Raw genomic sequence first — 16,176 nt, 5'->3', positions numbered from 1 at the left:
TCTTTTGTTACTTCAGTTTTATTTTTCTATAATAGAAGCTGTCAAAACAGTGGTGAGCAGGCCAGTCTCATCATAACTCATTTGGCTTATGAGTTGAAGATTACAAAGGAGAATTATCATATTTGAATACAGAAGGAAAAGCTGTTAAGATCAACTGCCCCAAACTTGGGGTTTTCATCATTAGAGATGGGTTTTGGGAGAGAGATGTTTTCATTTAAAATCATTCTGTCAGAGGGGACACTCCTAGGCCGGAGAGAAGGGGCTGAGAAGGCGGCATGCAGTCCTCCATCCTCACCAAGCCAACACGAGGCTGAGTCGTATCAGGTCATCTGCTGAGGAGAAATGATGTGTGGAGGGTTACCTCTGTCCAGAGGATCTTCTGGGCATTAAGCATACTGAGTTTACCTTAAAAGAGCCAAAGTTTATCATCAGAATTTTATTCATCTTTGTCAAAATTAGTTTAAATGTGTACTATACAGTAAAGCCTTTACCTATTCTCCTCAGTGCTGCCCAATAGATATTTATGCAGTGTTAGAAATGTTCTACCTCTAAGACAGCCACCAGACACAGGTGGTTATTGAGCCCTTGAAATGTGGCTGGTGTGACAAAGGAACTAAACATTTCAGTTTTTTATTCAAGTTTAACTAATGTAAATAGATAATATATAGAGTGGCTACCATATTGAAGAGTGCAGCTCTAGAAAATAGCCATACCATTTGGATCAGAATGAAGTTAACGAAGAAAGAGGTTGGCACTCCTTGTGCCTGGAAATACTGTGTTGGTCATATAGCAGGAGGTCACACCTTTGGAAAATTTTATGGGACTGGATCTCTTTTTTTCCCTTAGGCTACAGGTAATAAAACAGGCTCCTACTGCCCATCCTCAGGAGCAACCAGTTCTGTCTATAACTTAGATTGGTTTTCCTTCTCCCTGTGGTATCTTGGGGTTTATTTTTAATTCTTTGTTTTTGTTTTTGTTTTTCCAGTTCTGTGACCATCAGTCTGTGGCCTGCCCCTTCTCTCTATGTAAGTAAAAGTGGTTTCTTTACTTTTCAAGAAGGCGTCGCATTGGGGAAATTCCATCTTTGTTGGCATGTTTTCTCGTTGTCTTTGTTGTGGTTTCCTGCATTTCTTTGCTACCTGTTAGCTTCCTTTGGGTTTGGTTCAGTGCTGTTGGTGGTCGTAGTAGTTGCCATCCATGAGGGAGCTGAAAAGACTGGGGCCTTAGGCATTGGACTCCTATAAAGACTGCCTTTCACTCAGCCGCAGCTGCTGTTTGCAGAAGTCACTGCTCCTCTACCCTGGAGCTTACATTCCTCAGCTAGATATCTTCAACAGTTGGGCTTTGGGTCCAATGTCAGTAAATGGGCAATTATTTTTTCTTCGGTTACACACCCATCTCTAGGTCCAATAGTTTTTAATTTCAACTTCTGGGTCAGAGCTTTCATTTATGGACTAAATTTCCAATACCCTTTTACTCAAGAAGTACAAGCATGAACCATCAGGCTGGATCCATTTAGGCTAAAATTGTGTCTGTCATCAGAAGTCCAGAAAAAAGAGAGAGAGAGAGAGAGAGAGAGAGAAATCTGACATTACATGTGCTAAGAGGGGTATGGAAGGTACTGTCCTTTTTTAGAAAAGATGAGAAGTCATTTGAAAAGAGAGGGAAAAAAAAGAGACAGAAAACTTGATTCCAGGTGAAAAGAGAGAACATTTGTTCTTTAAAGCCTAAACCAGGCTGCACGGAATGGGTTGGTAAGTTTTATGTCGGGCTGCTCATAAGAGTTTCTGCAGCAGTGAACCCAAATAATCATAGTTACTCACTACATGAGACGCCGTCCAAACATGCTACAGGTCCAGGGGCAGTCACCTTACCTGATAAATAAGCATCTGCATTCTTCCCAGCTGTTTCAGGCTCTCTGATGAACCCTGTCCCCTTTTCGCAACATCTGTCTTACTTCGCTGACTTCTCACTCTGAGGTATTTCTTGTGTGGTAATCATTTGCACAGAAAGGGGGTTCCCCTGGCTTGCCTGCATGTGCATGGCTTCCACTAACATTCCTAGAAGGTAGTTGCAATTATATTCATGTGAGCAGAATCCCCCAAAGGACGGACTGTAAGGCTAAAGTCCAAAGTGACAGCCATTTGACAGAGAAAGGAGATTGGCAAAACTCCCCAAAGACGACGGGGACTGTGTGTAATGCATTTATACAGCAGGGGCAGATCTTCCCTGCCCCTGACAAGTCTTGTTATTCCTTATTCTCTGTGTTGATAGAGCAGGTCTGTCAATGCTTTGGTGGGTGTCAATGTGCATGCTTATGGTTACCGCTTTCTATTTCCGCATCCCTACTTCAGTTACCCAGCACTGCATATTTCTAGTCCTCCGGCTGGCAAATCATTTTCGTTACAGTTCTTTTGTGTAAAAACAGTTCACATAATAGCTCCGTGTTAGACAAGGCATTAATCCTCCCATCACCAGGGATGAGTCAGCACGGTGCACTCCTGCCCGCACGGCTCAGCTATTATGACGTCAGCACTGTAGGGCAAGCCTCAGACACAAGCAGTACAGGGGACTGGAGACCTGTGTCATAGATTAGAAATCGAGGGGGAGACCTTTGAGATAAAAACGTAATTGAAAAGCTGTTTCTGGCTCATAGGAAAATGTGAAACTGATTCTATGCTACATCAGCCATTAATCAGGCAGCTTCTAGAGAGATCCTAGTTTTTAACCAGAGACAGACAGGGCTGAGAGAATGACCTGTAATGGGCTGACAGCCCATTTCTATACCCACTAACCTTGTCTCACCCCCCAGGCCAGGCTTCATGCTTGCTTGGGTTGTTCCAAATCCTGAGGCTACTTTTATTTCAAGGGTGACACAGCCTGTGACAGTCCTGCTGTCCTCGAGTGCCCCACAGGCACAGCTGATGGCTCCAGGGGTGGTGCCCCAGATACCTATCAAAGGTAAAAGAAAGGTTTCTTGGGAACAGATCAGAACATTATCTCCCCAGTGTTTCTAGTTCCCCAGTGCCTCTTCAATGGCCTTCTCCAGACAGGTGCAGAATTCTGCCTTCTCTCCCAGGCACTATGTTTAGTCAAAAGTCCCAATCTGGACTTGACACAGATTTCAGTGGGAACCAAGCAGCTTCCAGATGTTCCCCCCAAGAGTTTCCATCCCATTACTCTTTCGCAGAAACAATGAGAAGCCCTCCATATCCTGCCACACTGCCTTAAAGCAGGTAACACAGACTTAGCCTATTTGAGAAACCAAGTTATTTTAAATTAGACCTCTCTACAGTTCAGACTCAGATTCATTCTCAGAAGAATATCTTTCAGTATTGAAAACTCAATATTGCAAAGGCTGAAAATTCACTGTCTCAGTGACATTCTCTGCTAACGAGACATTCCTCCATCCACACCTCTGTCCCTCACTCTTCCTTTCACCCTGTGATAACGATCAGAAAGTGCCTTACTGCCGCGATCATCTGCCTTCATTAGATTGCTAACAGGCTCCATGCTTAGCTTATAGAAGCTAATGCTACTGCTGGCTTAGTTTTGATTAATTACCATGCACAGCTCTTGTTTTTTCAGTCAACAAACATTTATGGAAAACTAGTCACTGTGCTTGGTTCCTGGAACACCAAGATAAATAAGAAATTCTCCCTGTTGCTAAGAATCTCACAGTCTGGTAGGGATGATACATAGTAAATAAAGGCTGTAGCATGTGGTGGACACTGGACTGGAGGCGTCACAAGATGTAGCAAGAGGAACCAAAAAGGAGTGCCTACCTGCAAGCTGGGTCTAAAAGTCTGCAGAATTATTGCAGTTTACCAAGTCAGTGTAGGGGAAAGGAAAGAAAGGGAGATTATAATATGGAAAAAGCAAGAGCATTTTCAAAGTCAGGAGGTGTTGAGCAGCAGCCAGCTCTGGAGGACAGTAGTTCAGTGTGGCCGAAGCATGGTGGGAGATGAGGCTGGAGAGCAGGTAGAAGACAGATTGTGGAGGGTCTTGGAAGCTGTGTGAGGGAGTTTGGATGTGATGCGGCAGGCTTGAGGAGGCTTTGAAGAAATTTAAGCTGATTTATGTTTTAGAAAAGAGCACTCTGACCATGTAGAGACGGTTGATTGAGAAAAGAGAGACGAGGTCAAAGGTAAAAACCAAGGGCTTGGACTGTGCAGTGGGGGGTGGGAGCAGAGAGGAGAGGCCTTCTGATAGTGTTGACATAGACACTGACATCTGCGTGATGACAGCATATCTTGGCCTAGTGCACAATCCTTGCCTTCTAGGAGAAAGGTTGATGTGTTGTGTTGGGCCAAATCAGACCAAAGCACTCTATAGGAGACAAGAATTTGAATCTGACCTCACACTGAGCTTCTGCCTGCTGGTCTCCAGAGAGGTGTGACTCCTTCTCCCCCAGTAGATTTGGGGGAGTGTCAGACAGATAAGGAAGAAGCCATTTCCAATGTCTTGCTTTTCATTTCTTTCACCTGAAATCAAGACATTTCTTAATAATATCCTCCTAAAGTTGAGCAATACCCAGTTTCCTATCATCTTCCTATGCTGTCTTTTTCTAAGAAGTTCCAAGCCATTGAGCTGAATGGCAACGTACATGCTGGTGGTGTTGAAATAGTTCGGTATGTCTCCTACTTGTTTCTGAATTAGAGTTCACCATAAATGTGCTTTTCTCTTGTTCACTTTGGGCTGCCAGGACAATTTAAAGGAAATTTTCAACAGCTTATGTTTTGTGGACCATGTTCTCTTTTGCAAATGGGAGGGTTCATGTGGGTGTGTTTAAGTCTTCTCTATATTGCTTTCTGGAGAAAGGTTTGAGAAGATGAACAAGATGAGGAGTAGGGACCTATTGAAAACCCAAGTCCCCCCAGTGACCTGAATGCAGACTGTAGGCTGGTGATCAGATGGTCAATTATGTGTTTGTCAAAACATAGTGGGCTGCATTCCAGACTGCCAGCTTTGGAAGCCCAGCTTCTGCCAACCAAATGTCATTTGGGAACATGCAACACTGGGCACTGTGAAGGAGTTTGAAATAGACCATGCCACAGCCAACCTACTGCCAGTCTTATAGCACCAATATGGCATGCACAGCCGGGCCCCATGTTTCAGAGCTCAGGAATTCACTGTACTAAATTCAAGAGGTCAGATGGGTTCATGTTTTCAAAGCCCCCGTTCTCTGCTTTGAACATTGTGACTTGCTCCTCAGTGATTTCCAAGTGATTTTTCTAGTCATATCTCTGTAGAAACCACCCTTTTTGTGATGGTTATGAGAGCCTTGTAGAAGTCCCAAAGGAAAGAAAAAATAATAATAATTAACTCCCTCTGACAATGACTGTGATCCAACAGAGGGATTCCAACTCTTAGGAAATTACATTAAAGGTGCATAGCTTTTAAAATATCAGGAACCACCTTGGCAACTTATAAAAAGCAGAAGGGCTTTGCCTATTTTATAAAGTGATTTGCATATACCTGCATAAATAATGTCCCCACCTGTACTTTTATGCATTTAGGTTGAATAAATTAAATTCAGTGATCTTTAAAATATTCACTGTCTTTCATTGCTCAGATACCATTTTCGGGACCCTTCCTTCTAATTTTTTTTCCTGTGGTAGTAGTGGCTATTTTTTTCAATCTTTCGACTAATTCAGAGAATCAAAACACTCTGCAGACCAGCCTACCACACCTAAGAGCATTACCTCCCTCTGCTTGCATTTCTCTTAGCCTTTCTGCCTATCAGACCATGCGTTCCATATGCTTTTTATAAAGGAAAATGGGAGAGTATATGACCAGGATGAAAACTCAGCACATAATAGGATTAAGCTTCACTACCTGTACCTGACTGTGCTCGTACACAGCTCAGGGACATACTCACAGTAACGTTTATTGTGGGGTTTTTTTTTCCCCCTTTGGCCACTGCCACCACCCCTTCAGAAACCATCTAGCCACTAAACTATGTTAATTGTAACTTGATCCTTCAAATCACAACCTGATCAGTGGACCAGCCTCAAGCACAACCATCCCATAAGATATTATTAAACACTTACCACACAAAAAGAATTGTGTTTAGTAAGGAGCTAAAACATAAATCTAGGACATTGCCCTTGCCTGCTCTTAAGAAACTCAAAATTGGATTAGGAAAAGAAGTTATGACTGTTGAGTATTCTGTATACATATGAGACAATAAGTGACAATTCCAAAAGGAATTATACAGTCCAATAGGTACTATAGGATTTCATTCATGAAAGAGGACCTTGAGGGCTGGAAAGCTTCATGTGAAATGTGATTTAGCTGGGGCTTGAAAAATGGCTAGAATATAAAAGAAGGTGAACACCAAAAGAATGATATCCCAAGCAGAAGCATAAATCTCAGTGTTAGAAACTTTAAGGGGGTCCAGTAAATGGCACTGCATTTTCCCACTCACGTTCTAAACCCATTGAAAAATAAGACAAAAGAACTGATAGCTGGGGAATAAGAATTTACTACTGAGTGAGATGAAAGTGAGAACCATAGCCAAGAGGCCAAACAAGGTACTCATCTAAGGAGACGTACCTGGGGTAACCTGTAGTCATAGAATTATTGGAGATCTAAACTAAGGGTTCCTTTTCAGACTCTCAGAGTTACCTGAATCAAAACCCAAGGGAACAGATGAGAAATTGAGATAATGAACTAAAACCTCATTGGGGAAAAAAATACAAAAACTCTTATCTTTAGTTAAACTAATAATCACAATAAGAAATAGCATGTGTTGAGTGCTTGCCTTGCTTTAGGCACTGGGAAGAAATACTTCTAACAGCTACCTGGTTTAACCTTTAAAACTACTCCTATTAAGGAGATGCTGTTATAATCCTAATTTTGAAGATGAAACAGAGATTGAGCATGTTTGAGTAATTTTTTCAAGGATGCCTAGTATGTAATATAGAACTTGAAACCAAGACTATCTGTCTTAAAAGCCTTGGCCAAATATCATCAAACACGAAGCGAATGTCTATAAATGCAGAAGATATAATGACAAACAAAACAGACATGGTCTCTGCCCTATTCAAGTTACAACCTGGGGGATGGAAGACATATTAATCAAATGGACACACAAAATAACTTATAATTACAAACTGTACTTGCTGGCATGAATAAAATTTCCAGGAACTCTAGGAGCAAATTTAAGAGGGGGATCTAAGTGAGTCTACGAGTTCATGAGGAGCTTCCCTGGAAAGTGATATTTGAGCTAACATGTGAAGATGAAAAACAAATGAGATTAGGTGGTGGTAGAGGTTTCTAAGCAAGGGGTGCAGCATAGATGAAGGCATCAAATATAGTTGGGTGGAGAGAATTTAATGAAGAACAGCCCAGATTAAGGTTGAAAAGATATATGATGATGTCAGGATCTTTGCAGGTCACATTAAAGACCTTTCTAAGGACAATGGGAAAGCAAACTTAAGGAATGTAACATGATCAATTTTGTATTCTAAAAAGATCACGCTACTCTTGCACATTTATTGCAGACAGATGGAAACATATCTGCACAAAAACCTGTACACCAATGTTTATAACAGCCTTTTTCGTAATATCCCCACACTGGAAACAACCCAAATTACCTTCAATGAGTGAGTGGTTAAACAAACTGTGGTATATCCATACCATGGAATACTTCTCAGCATTAAAGAGTAACCCCTGACACATAAAATTTGGATTAATCACAAAGGTATTATGCTGAGTGAAAAATGCCAATCTCAAGATTACATATTCTATTTATATGGCATTCTTGAAATAACAAAACTATAAAGATGAAGAACAAATTAGTGGCTAACAAAAGTTAAGGAGCAGGGGAAAGATGGAGCTGCCTATGGCTATCAAGGGTAGCACGAGATAACCTTATGATGGCACTATTCTGTATCTTGACTGTGGTAGTGCTCATGCAAATCTATGTAGGTGATACAGTTGTGTAGAACTAAATATACACATGCACAGACATGCACACACACACAAGTGCGTAGAAAACTGGTGAAATCTGAATAAGGCGGATGGATTGTACCATTGTAAAAACAAGGCCAATTTCCCTGATTGTGATATTCTACTATGGTTATATAAGATATTACCACTAGGTGAAACTGGGTAAAGGGTATACAGAGATCTCTCTGTGTTATCTCTTACAACTGCATACTAATCTGCAATAATCTTAAAATTAAAAGTTAAAAAAGTTCAAGCTACTCCATTGCGATGAATGATTTTGCAGGAACAAAAGTAAGGAAGCCCTTGTAGCATAGCTTATAAGGACTAGGCTAATGACTGGGAATGGAAGAAAAATAATGGAAAAGAGAGATAATGCAGATCCAAGATATACAGGATATTCTCATGGATTGGACGTGGGAGATGGAGGAGAGAGAAACAACAACTGTGACTACTGGTTTTATGCTCATAAAACTGTTTGGAGTTTGGTGCCATTCACAGTTGTATGAAATACCAAAGGACAATGGGAATTGAGGGAAGATTACAAGCTCTATTTCTGAGATGTCTAGTGTGAGGTGTTTTTGATAAGATAAGTGAGATATTGACTAGGCAGTAGAATATATACAACTGGAAATCAGAAGTAGAGTGAAGGCAAGTGAGGCTTTTGGCATGGAAGATACTGCCCAAGCCCAGGAGTAGATTTAGGAGAAGGCCCAAACCGAGACTTGAGGAACTCTTACTATTTAATCAGATGGGAGCAAAAACTGAGGCTATGCGAAATAGCCTCAGAAGGACCAGCTAAGGAGGTAGGAGGAAAACCAGAAAACACTGGCACAGTGGCCAAGAGAAGAGAGTGTTTTGAAGAGGGTGGTCAGTAGTGAGACGTGCTGTTGAGAAGTCAGGTCAGTAAGGGACTGAAAAAATGCATTTAATATATTAATGTGGAGGTTGCTGACTTTGGCAAAAGCTGTTTTGTTAAAGTGGTAGAAGCAATAACCTGTTTGTTATGGGGAAAGAGTGAGAGGTGAAGAAATAGAGACCACAAGTAGATAACTCTTAGAAGTTTTGCTTCTACTACTCTACTTTACTCCTCCAGAGAGTGGTTTTCCAAATGATAGCTCCTAGGGGCCAGGGTCCTGCTAAAAATAAGTGAGGTGGAGATTTGAGGAAAGTGGAAGTTCAGAATAGTTCCTGTGACAAATGGGATAGCAAGTTGACCAGACAGTCTCCTTGGCAGTGTGGAAGCCCTAGGTGAATCTGGTGGTTTAATGTTGATACCCATTTGCCTTGGGGTGATTTTTTCCAGCAGCTCAGCGACCAAGTTGGAAGCTCAGAAGAGATGTGTGTTTGAGTTCAAATTAAAATGGGGTTTTACCTAGGTATGTGTGAAAAGACATTAGGGGTTTTAGTTTCTTTTTTTCTTTTTTCTTCTAGATGAGGCTAATATAGAAGGCAGTAAAAAAGGCTCAGTTCAATTCTCCAGGTAGCTAGTGAGCATTTATATTACACCAAGCACTGTGTTGCATACAGAAAAAAACAGAGGTGAAAAAGGTACCATCCCTGTCCTCAAGTAGCTCATAGTAATGGGAAGTTTGAAGGTTGCCATTTGGTCCAAAAGGCCAGGAACATGTGGTTAGATAACTTTTGTCAAAAGACACAGAAACCCATGTCGATCTTTCTTTCTTCTGCCACCTCCTTCCTCCCATGCTGGCATTACCTAGTTACTTTCTTGCTTTCTCAAAAAATATCTACTGCCTGCCTCATTGCCAAGCCTCTAACATGCATCGTATACATTTAAGTGACAATTCTGACTTCTCCCATCATCATTTTGCTAAAATGTGATCATTTAGGAACAATTAAATGTTCTACTTGAAGTGTCGTGTTAGTACTGTATGAATTTTCTCTAAATTTTAAGAGCTGGCATCTAAGAAAGGCTATGTACTTAAAGGAGGGAGGGAGAGAAAAAGAGTGGGTAGATAAGTGGAGGAAGGAAAGGAAGAAGAAAGGAAGAGGGAAAGTAGCAAAGGAAAGGAAAAGAAAACTAACTACAGAAGATCTTATGTAGCAATCCACCCTTATTTTTAAAAGAATAACTGAGCCTCCATTCCCAGTAGTGACCTACACCATCAGCCTCACCAAAAGACTTCCAGACATGGGGACAGACCAGAATACTGTAGAATAATTAAATTCCACCATCTGGCAACATAAGAAGAAAACCTAAAGCACGTGGAAATTCCTAATTTCCAGTAGAAGTAGGATTCCTTACTCGGGTTTATTCTAAGCATTAAGAAATGGTAACAGAAATAGGTGGCAGTAATGGTAGCTTTCCTTTATTTGAACACATTCCATTCTGCTAGATTCCTTTAGGAAATGACATTAGGGCCATTTGACTCAAAACTAAATCGCAGATACATCTGGGGTAGGATTTGTCAGCTGCTGAGCAAAGCAGCTGTAGTTTTTTAATATTTACTTCTTTCATGACTCTATAATTCACACATAATATTAAATATTAAGAAACCATAGAGTACAGAGAAAACATCTATAATGTCACTATATGGAAACAACTATTATTTACAAATTTTTAGATCACCTTCTAGTCTCTTCTCTGGATTTTCACAGAATTGGGCATACACTGTATGTACAGAGTTGCATCCTATTTTTTAATTAAATACTATTAATTAAAAAATTAAAATGCTTCCTGGTATAATTACAAACTCTTTTTTTAAGTGCCACTCTACTATCTAAATAATTGTTATCAGTCATATAACCCCCTAGAATTTACCGAACTGTGCCCTCTATATAGATATTTGGGTTATTTCCAGAATTTCAGTTTTAAAGTCCTGTAAGGCAGGAACTACAATGTATCATATGCAATTGTCCAGCCTGGAGGAAAGTTGATGCAGGCAGTGATGTCACCCATCAGGAAAATGGTCAGGCAGTAATGTCATCCAATTAAGAGTGTTACTAATTGCTAATGACGAAACTCATATTTGAATTTTTAAGTAGCTGTTACGAGGTTTATCTAAGCTCTTTTTCCTCCAAAGTAAAAGTTCTGACTTTTATTTCTAAAGAGCATACACGTAGTTTTGTTTGAATTTATTACGATGATGATATAAAAAGAACATAAAATCCATTCAAAATCTCGCCTCCCAGAGAGAACCACTAGTAATGCTTTCGGAAATATATTTCCACACTTTTCTATTCATCTGTCTCTTTTTCTTTTTCTTTCTCTTTTTCTTTCTCTTTCCAAATTGGAAGGAAGAGTTGCTTGTTGCCTGGTAATCTGCTTTTTTACTCAACATTCTAATAGTCATTTTCGATTCCATAAATCTAGATCTACATTATCTTTTTGATAGCTACATTGTTCTTTAGTTTATGGGTAATTTATTGAGTCATTCACTTATTGATGGTCATTTAGGATATTTGGACTTTTTTTTCTAGCTAAACAATGCTGCAATAACTATCTTTATACACATACACATTTTTTAAATGTAGTTTCCTGATTACCTCCTTAGGATAAATTTCTAGTAATGACACTGTCAAAGTAAAATTTATCTGTTGCTAAACTGTCCTCCAGTAAACATATATCAAATTATACCCCCATCGATGAAAAAAGAGATTGCTCATTTGCCTAAATCTTGTAAATGCCAATTTTTGTAATTTTGTAAATGCCAATTTTTGTAATTTTGCATATAAGTGAATATTTTCATGCTGGGAAATGGGATGCTTTTTCCAAGCATAAAACCAATGTCTAAAATCTTTTAATTAATTAATTAATCATTTATTTTTTAGGGAGGGAAGGAGGAAGGGCAGAAAGAGAGGGAGAGAGTGAATCTTAAGCAGGCTGCACGCCCAGCGTGGAACCCCATGCAGGGCTTGATCTCACAACCCTGAGATCACAGCCCAAAATAAAGAGTTATATGCTGGGGTACCTGGGTGGCTCATGGGTTAAAGCCTCTGCCTTCAGCTCAGGTCATGATCCCAGGGTCCTGGGACTGAGCCCCATGTCAGGCTCTCTGCTCAGCAGGGAGCCTGCTCCCCCCTCTCTCTCTGCTTACCTCTCTGCCTACTTGTGATCTCTTTCTGTCAAATAAATAAATAAAATCTTAAAAAAAAAAAAAAGAGTCAGATGCTTAACTGACTGAGCCACCCAGGTGCCCCAAAGTCTAAAATCTTAAAGAAAATATATTAAATTTTATTACGTGAAAATAAAAGTCACTGTGGTAGAAAAAAAAAAATTTTAACTGGGAAAAATATTGTGACATATCCCTAATATTTTAAGAGTGGCTATAAATCAACAATGAAAAGGTGAATGACAGAATAGAAATTTGGAAGGGCAAACGAGCGGTCTAACACATGTTTAGCTGCTTAGTCTCTTTCTTTACTGCAAAGGCAGTGCTCCCTAAAGTCCTATGAGGGCACCTCCAGTGCTGTTTGCTATGCCCTGGTGGCATCACCCACCCTCACTGCCCCCCTGGGAAATACAGTGGAGAGCAAAGCACCAGTCAGAGGACCTGAGGATCTCTGGGCGGGGGAGAGTTAGTACTTCCCTTGATTACATATATTTATGTTTATTTGGCATCACCATCCCCCCAAAGAGACAAGCTAATTGTTCACTCACATGAGTGTAAAAATGATCATCTGAGCTCTGCCATCAGACTCCAAAATCAGTAAATTATCGGGAAGGGAAAAATACGCACAGGCAACATTGCCTGATCCATGTCTCCAGGGCAGAATTGACACTATTCTTCTACCAGATGTAGATAGAGATTTCTGGATGTTCTCATAAATAAAGTGCTAGAGGCCATGTCATCCATGTCCTCCACCTTTCCCTCTCTCTTTCTGAGTCCCATGTGTATTACTACATACTTAATGACATGGACTATTTTTCAGCAACTCCAGGGAAAATGAAAGATGCTGGAGAGGCAGAAATGCCACACTGACAGCATCCGCCCCAGCCTCCACAGTACAAACTGCGACAGGGCGCCTTCCCTGTGTTTTGGGATAGGGAGCGTCTGGGATGTTGGAGTGAGTTCCCCGAGCCTTTCAGAGGAGCAGGAGTTGTGCAAAGCTGTTCTGAGTGGTAACTGGAGCATTCTTTCAGCACGAGAAGTTCACTTGCAGATGATCAGGGATGGCACGTGTTCCAGGGCATTCTTTCTCTGTCTTTGGCAAAAAAGCTGCGTACAAGAAAGTTGCGTGGGCCTTACATCCTCAAACCATGTCCAGACAGAAAGAAGAGAGGCCAAACATGATAAAGATTATATGGAAGCCCCGTTAGAACAGCAACAAACTGAGGCAAGTGGTGGGAACCAGAGCTAGTCAGCAGCTTGTTCTCTACCTGAAGTGGGAGGATGTGGTTAAGAACCAGGTATCAGTGGCGCCTGGTGCTGTTAGAGGTCACCAGCTGGCTCAATGGACCCAGGACTCAGAGGAATGAATGTCTGGCTTTCTTGTGCTCTTAGAAAACTTCACCTTAGAAAATTTCACTTATACACCTGCCTCTACAACATAGCTTACACTTGGAGGCCATATGGGGGGCACAGTAACGATGATTAACATTGAGTGCTATTAAATACCATTATGAGTATTCCTCTTATTCTTTATCACCCTTCTCTTTTCCTCCCCAAACATCATGGTTGCTGACTCAGAGCTGGGGAATGCTATATACATATGTAACATACAGAGATGGTACGCTACACAACCTGCTTGTTCAAAGAAGCTTTCTGCTAGGGCACTTGCAGAGGCATCTTGTGCAAGAGATCTCTGTGGTGATAAAATTAAGATTTTTTTGGAATACATTCTTTCTCTAGTCTCTCTGCAATTCTTCATGTCTCCTAGTGTGGGGATACTAGACAAATCAGGTTAACTTCCTTATCCCAGAGAATCATTTCCAGGTATTTATTTAGAATGGGCCACCTTACCCCTAACACTTTTGTAGGCTAAAATGGATTCCACCTTTAGTTCCTCCTTGTGAATTTCTAGGCTTTTGGTATGTGGAAAATAATTATCACCTCTAATTTAAAATTAACCCTGTATTTTGGGTAGGAGAAGTATATGTCTCACGACAGAATTTGAGTAAAAGTTACACCTAAATCCTTTAATAATGTCCTTTGGTCTGGTCTTCACAAGCAAGTCAAGGATGCATAAGAGAAGTAATAGAAATCTCTAGTTAAAATCCTCTTCTGAGGATGCCTGGGGTGAGGCAGTTGGTTAGGCATCTGACTTTTGGTTTTGATGCAGGTCGTGATCTCAGGGTCATGGGATCGAGCCCCACATCGGGCTCCACACTCAGCTCAGAGGATGTTTAAGATTCTCTCTCTCTCTCTCACTCACCCTCTGCCCTACCACCACCCCCCCCCCAAATAAATAAATGAATTCAAAAAAATTCCTCTCCTGGGATTTTTTTCCCTTTCTTCTTTCCATCATCCTAAGGCTTGAATAGTGTCCACTACATTGGTTCTTCACTAAGAGCTTTCACGTACTCCTCTAACCAGTTTTCTAACGGTACATTTCAGTACACATTAGAAAGAATCTTAATATTGTTACTTTTCCCAAAATGCATGAAGATCTGTTAACAGGATGTCTGCATACTGTCTATGTTTCTGTGAATGAAGAATCAATTTCTTCATCATCTTATTACCCCCAGCCATTAACATCACTCATCTAGAATAGGGTCAGAGAACTGCCACCTCGTAGCAGGCTGTGTGTTTACCACTCTGCACTAGCTCTGTGATATACCTAGGGAAAGGGTTTCTGAAATACACACTAACATCCAGAAAACTTACTTCAGAGATCTGAATCTTGGTGCAGGAATTCAAGAGAAATCTTCTTGGCCACTATTATTTGGAATTTTCCCCTTTTACCCAAACAACAAGGAACTACAGCCAAAATACTTAGAAGAATTCCTTTTGAGCCATTTTGGTGTTGGGTTCTGGTTTGTTCCTTCTTAGAAAATGGGGGATTACATTTAAATTCCAGATAAATGTTTTTACCTAATAAGAAACGAATGTGTAATTTTTGACTGCCGTAATAAAATCATCTTTCATGAAGTGCAGCATCTAACACTCAACTCTACTCTTGGATGACCAAGAGATGACAGGATGAAGGTCTTCTTTATAGAGGAGACAGAGAGGGAAGCTCCCCCCAAAATGCAAACTTTAAAACAGGAAAGGATGCAACTAGAAACCAGAAAAACAACAGAGCACACTGTGTGCACATTAACAGCACCGGCAACCCTAAAATGAATTCGGCTTTAGTTAAAGTGAAATAAAAACATACACCCTAGATATTCATCCATTTCAAGGACTGTGCTGTTTAGTTTATTCTCCATTCTTAGCAAAATTCTTTTTGTAAAAATAACTTGATCTAAGAAGAAAGATTTCCCCACACCACAGTCAGATTATTTCATGGACACAGTACACCCATTGGCAGACTGCACTGACTATGGACCAGCGTGGGGATCCAGGGAAAATAGACTGAGTGACCCAGGGGGACACAGTCAGGGCCAGCTGTGGACAGGAGTCTTTGCCATCTTCCAAAACCTACCCCAAATCAGCCATTTATTTCCTTTCCCAACAACAGGCATTGGAAAACTTAAAAGATCAAGGTGCCTTTTAAGGTCTGAGCTCTTGATGTATTTATATAGAGATTATTTCTAGGTCAGCTGCAACTACCTTCTTCTGTGGCTCAGGACCTCAAAGCAGTCCCATACAGGAACACAGGCACACACATACACACGCGCACACCCTGTCTCTGATAGGAGCTTTTCTTCTGCTTATTAGATGCATTACAAATTTGCTTCTAATGGGGCCTCTCTGCATTCCAACAGAAATATTTCTGGATCTCTCCTGGCTCCCACAACATTTGCTGGGTGCACATTTAATATGTTTTAGCTTTACTGCCTAAAGATGGAATCAGGGACATCTACCTGCACATGACAGTGCTTTGGCTCTTGCAGTTGCAGAACTTAATGTATGTATCAGTAATGAAAATCTTAATTAAGAAAGCTGCATCATTGTCCATGAACACTCATTTTTCTCCCCTTGCAAAGCCCTTTGTGTATTGCAGTATATACCTGGTCCAGACAGACAGAGCCCTCGAAGAGCTTGTCTGGCAGATCTTCTCTTGATTATTAACAGCCAGCAAATGACAAAGTCTCACTCTGCTTTTGTCTTGAAGCTGAGGCTTGGAACGGCAGAGCACACAATGTACTGTAGGGTT

General features: G+C 40.7%; 1 protein-coding gene and 1 long non-coding RNA gene across 7 annotated transcripts in view; one reads left to right on the top strand and one right to left on the bottom strand.

Annotated features, from left to right (window-relative positions):
• Window positions 1-16,176, top strand: part of ZBTB20 (zinc finger and BTB domain containing 20) — a 770,594-nt gene that overhangs the window by 610,721 nt on the left and 143,697 nt on the right. For all 6 annotated transcript variants that reach the window (XM_032852271.1, XM_032852263.1, XM_032852264.1 and 3 more), the window contains one exon: window positions 986-1,025. The gene's annotated coding sequence lies outside the window, so the exon portion shown is untranslated. The remainder of the gene's footprint in view (window positions 1-985; window positions 1,026-16,176) is intronic.
• LOC116864578 lies at window positions 2,798-6,139 on the bottom strand. The gene is made up of 3 exons (XR_004382044.1): window positions 6,054-6,139; window positions 4,358-4,484; window positions 2,798-2,952 (listed from the first exon to the last, which is right to left on the bottom strand). It is a non-coding gene; the product is annotated as an uncharacterized LOC116864578 (long non-coding RNA).

This window comes from Lontra canadensis, unplaced genomic scaffold (assembly GCF_010015895.1).
Source record: "Lontra canadensis isolate GAN:19392208 unplaced genomic scaffold, GSC_riverotter_1.0 scaffold6, whole genome shotgun sequence".
NCBI lineage: Eukaryota > Metazoa > Chordata > Mammalia > Carnivora > Mustelidae > Lontra > Lontra canadensis.
This window is presented reverse-complemented; position numbering and strand designations above follow the sequence as displayed.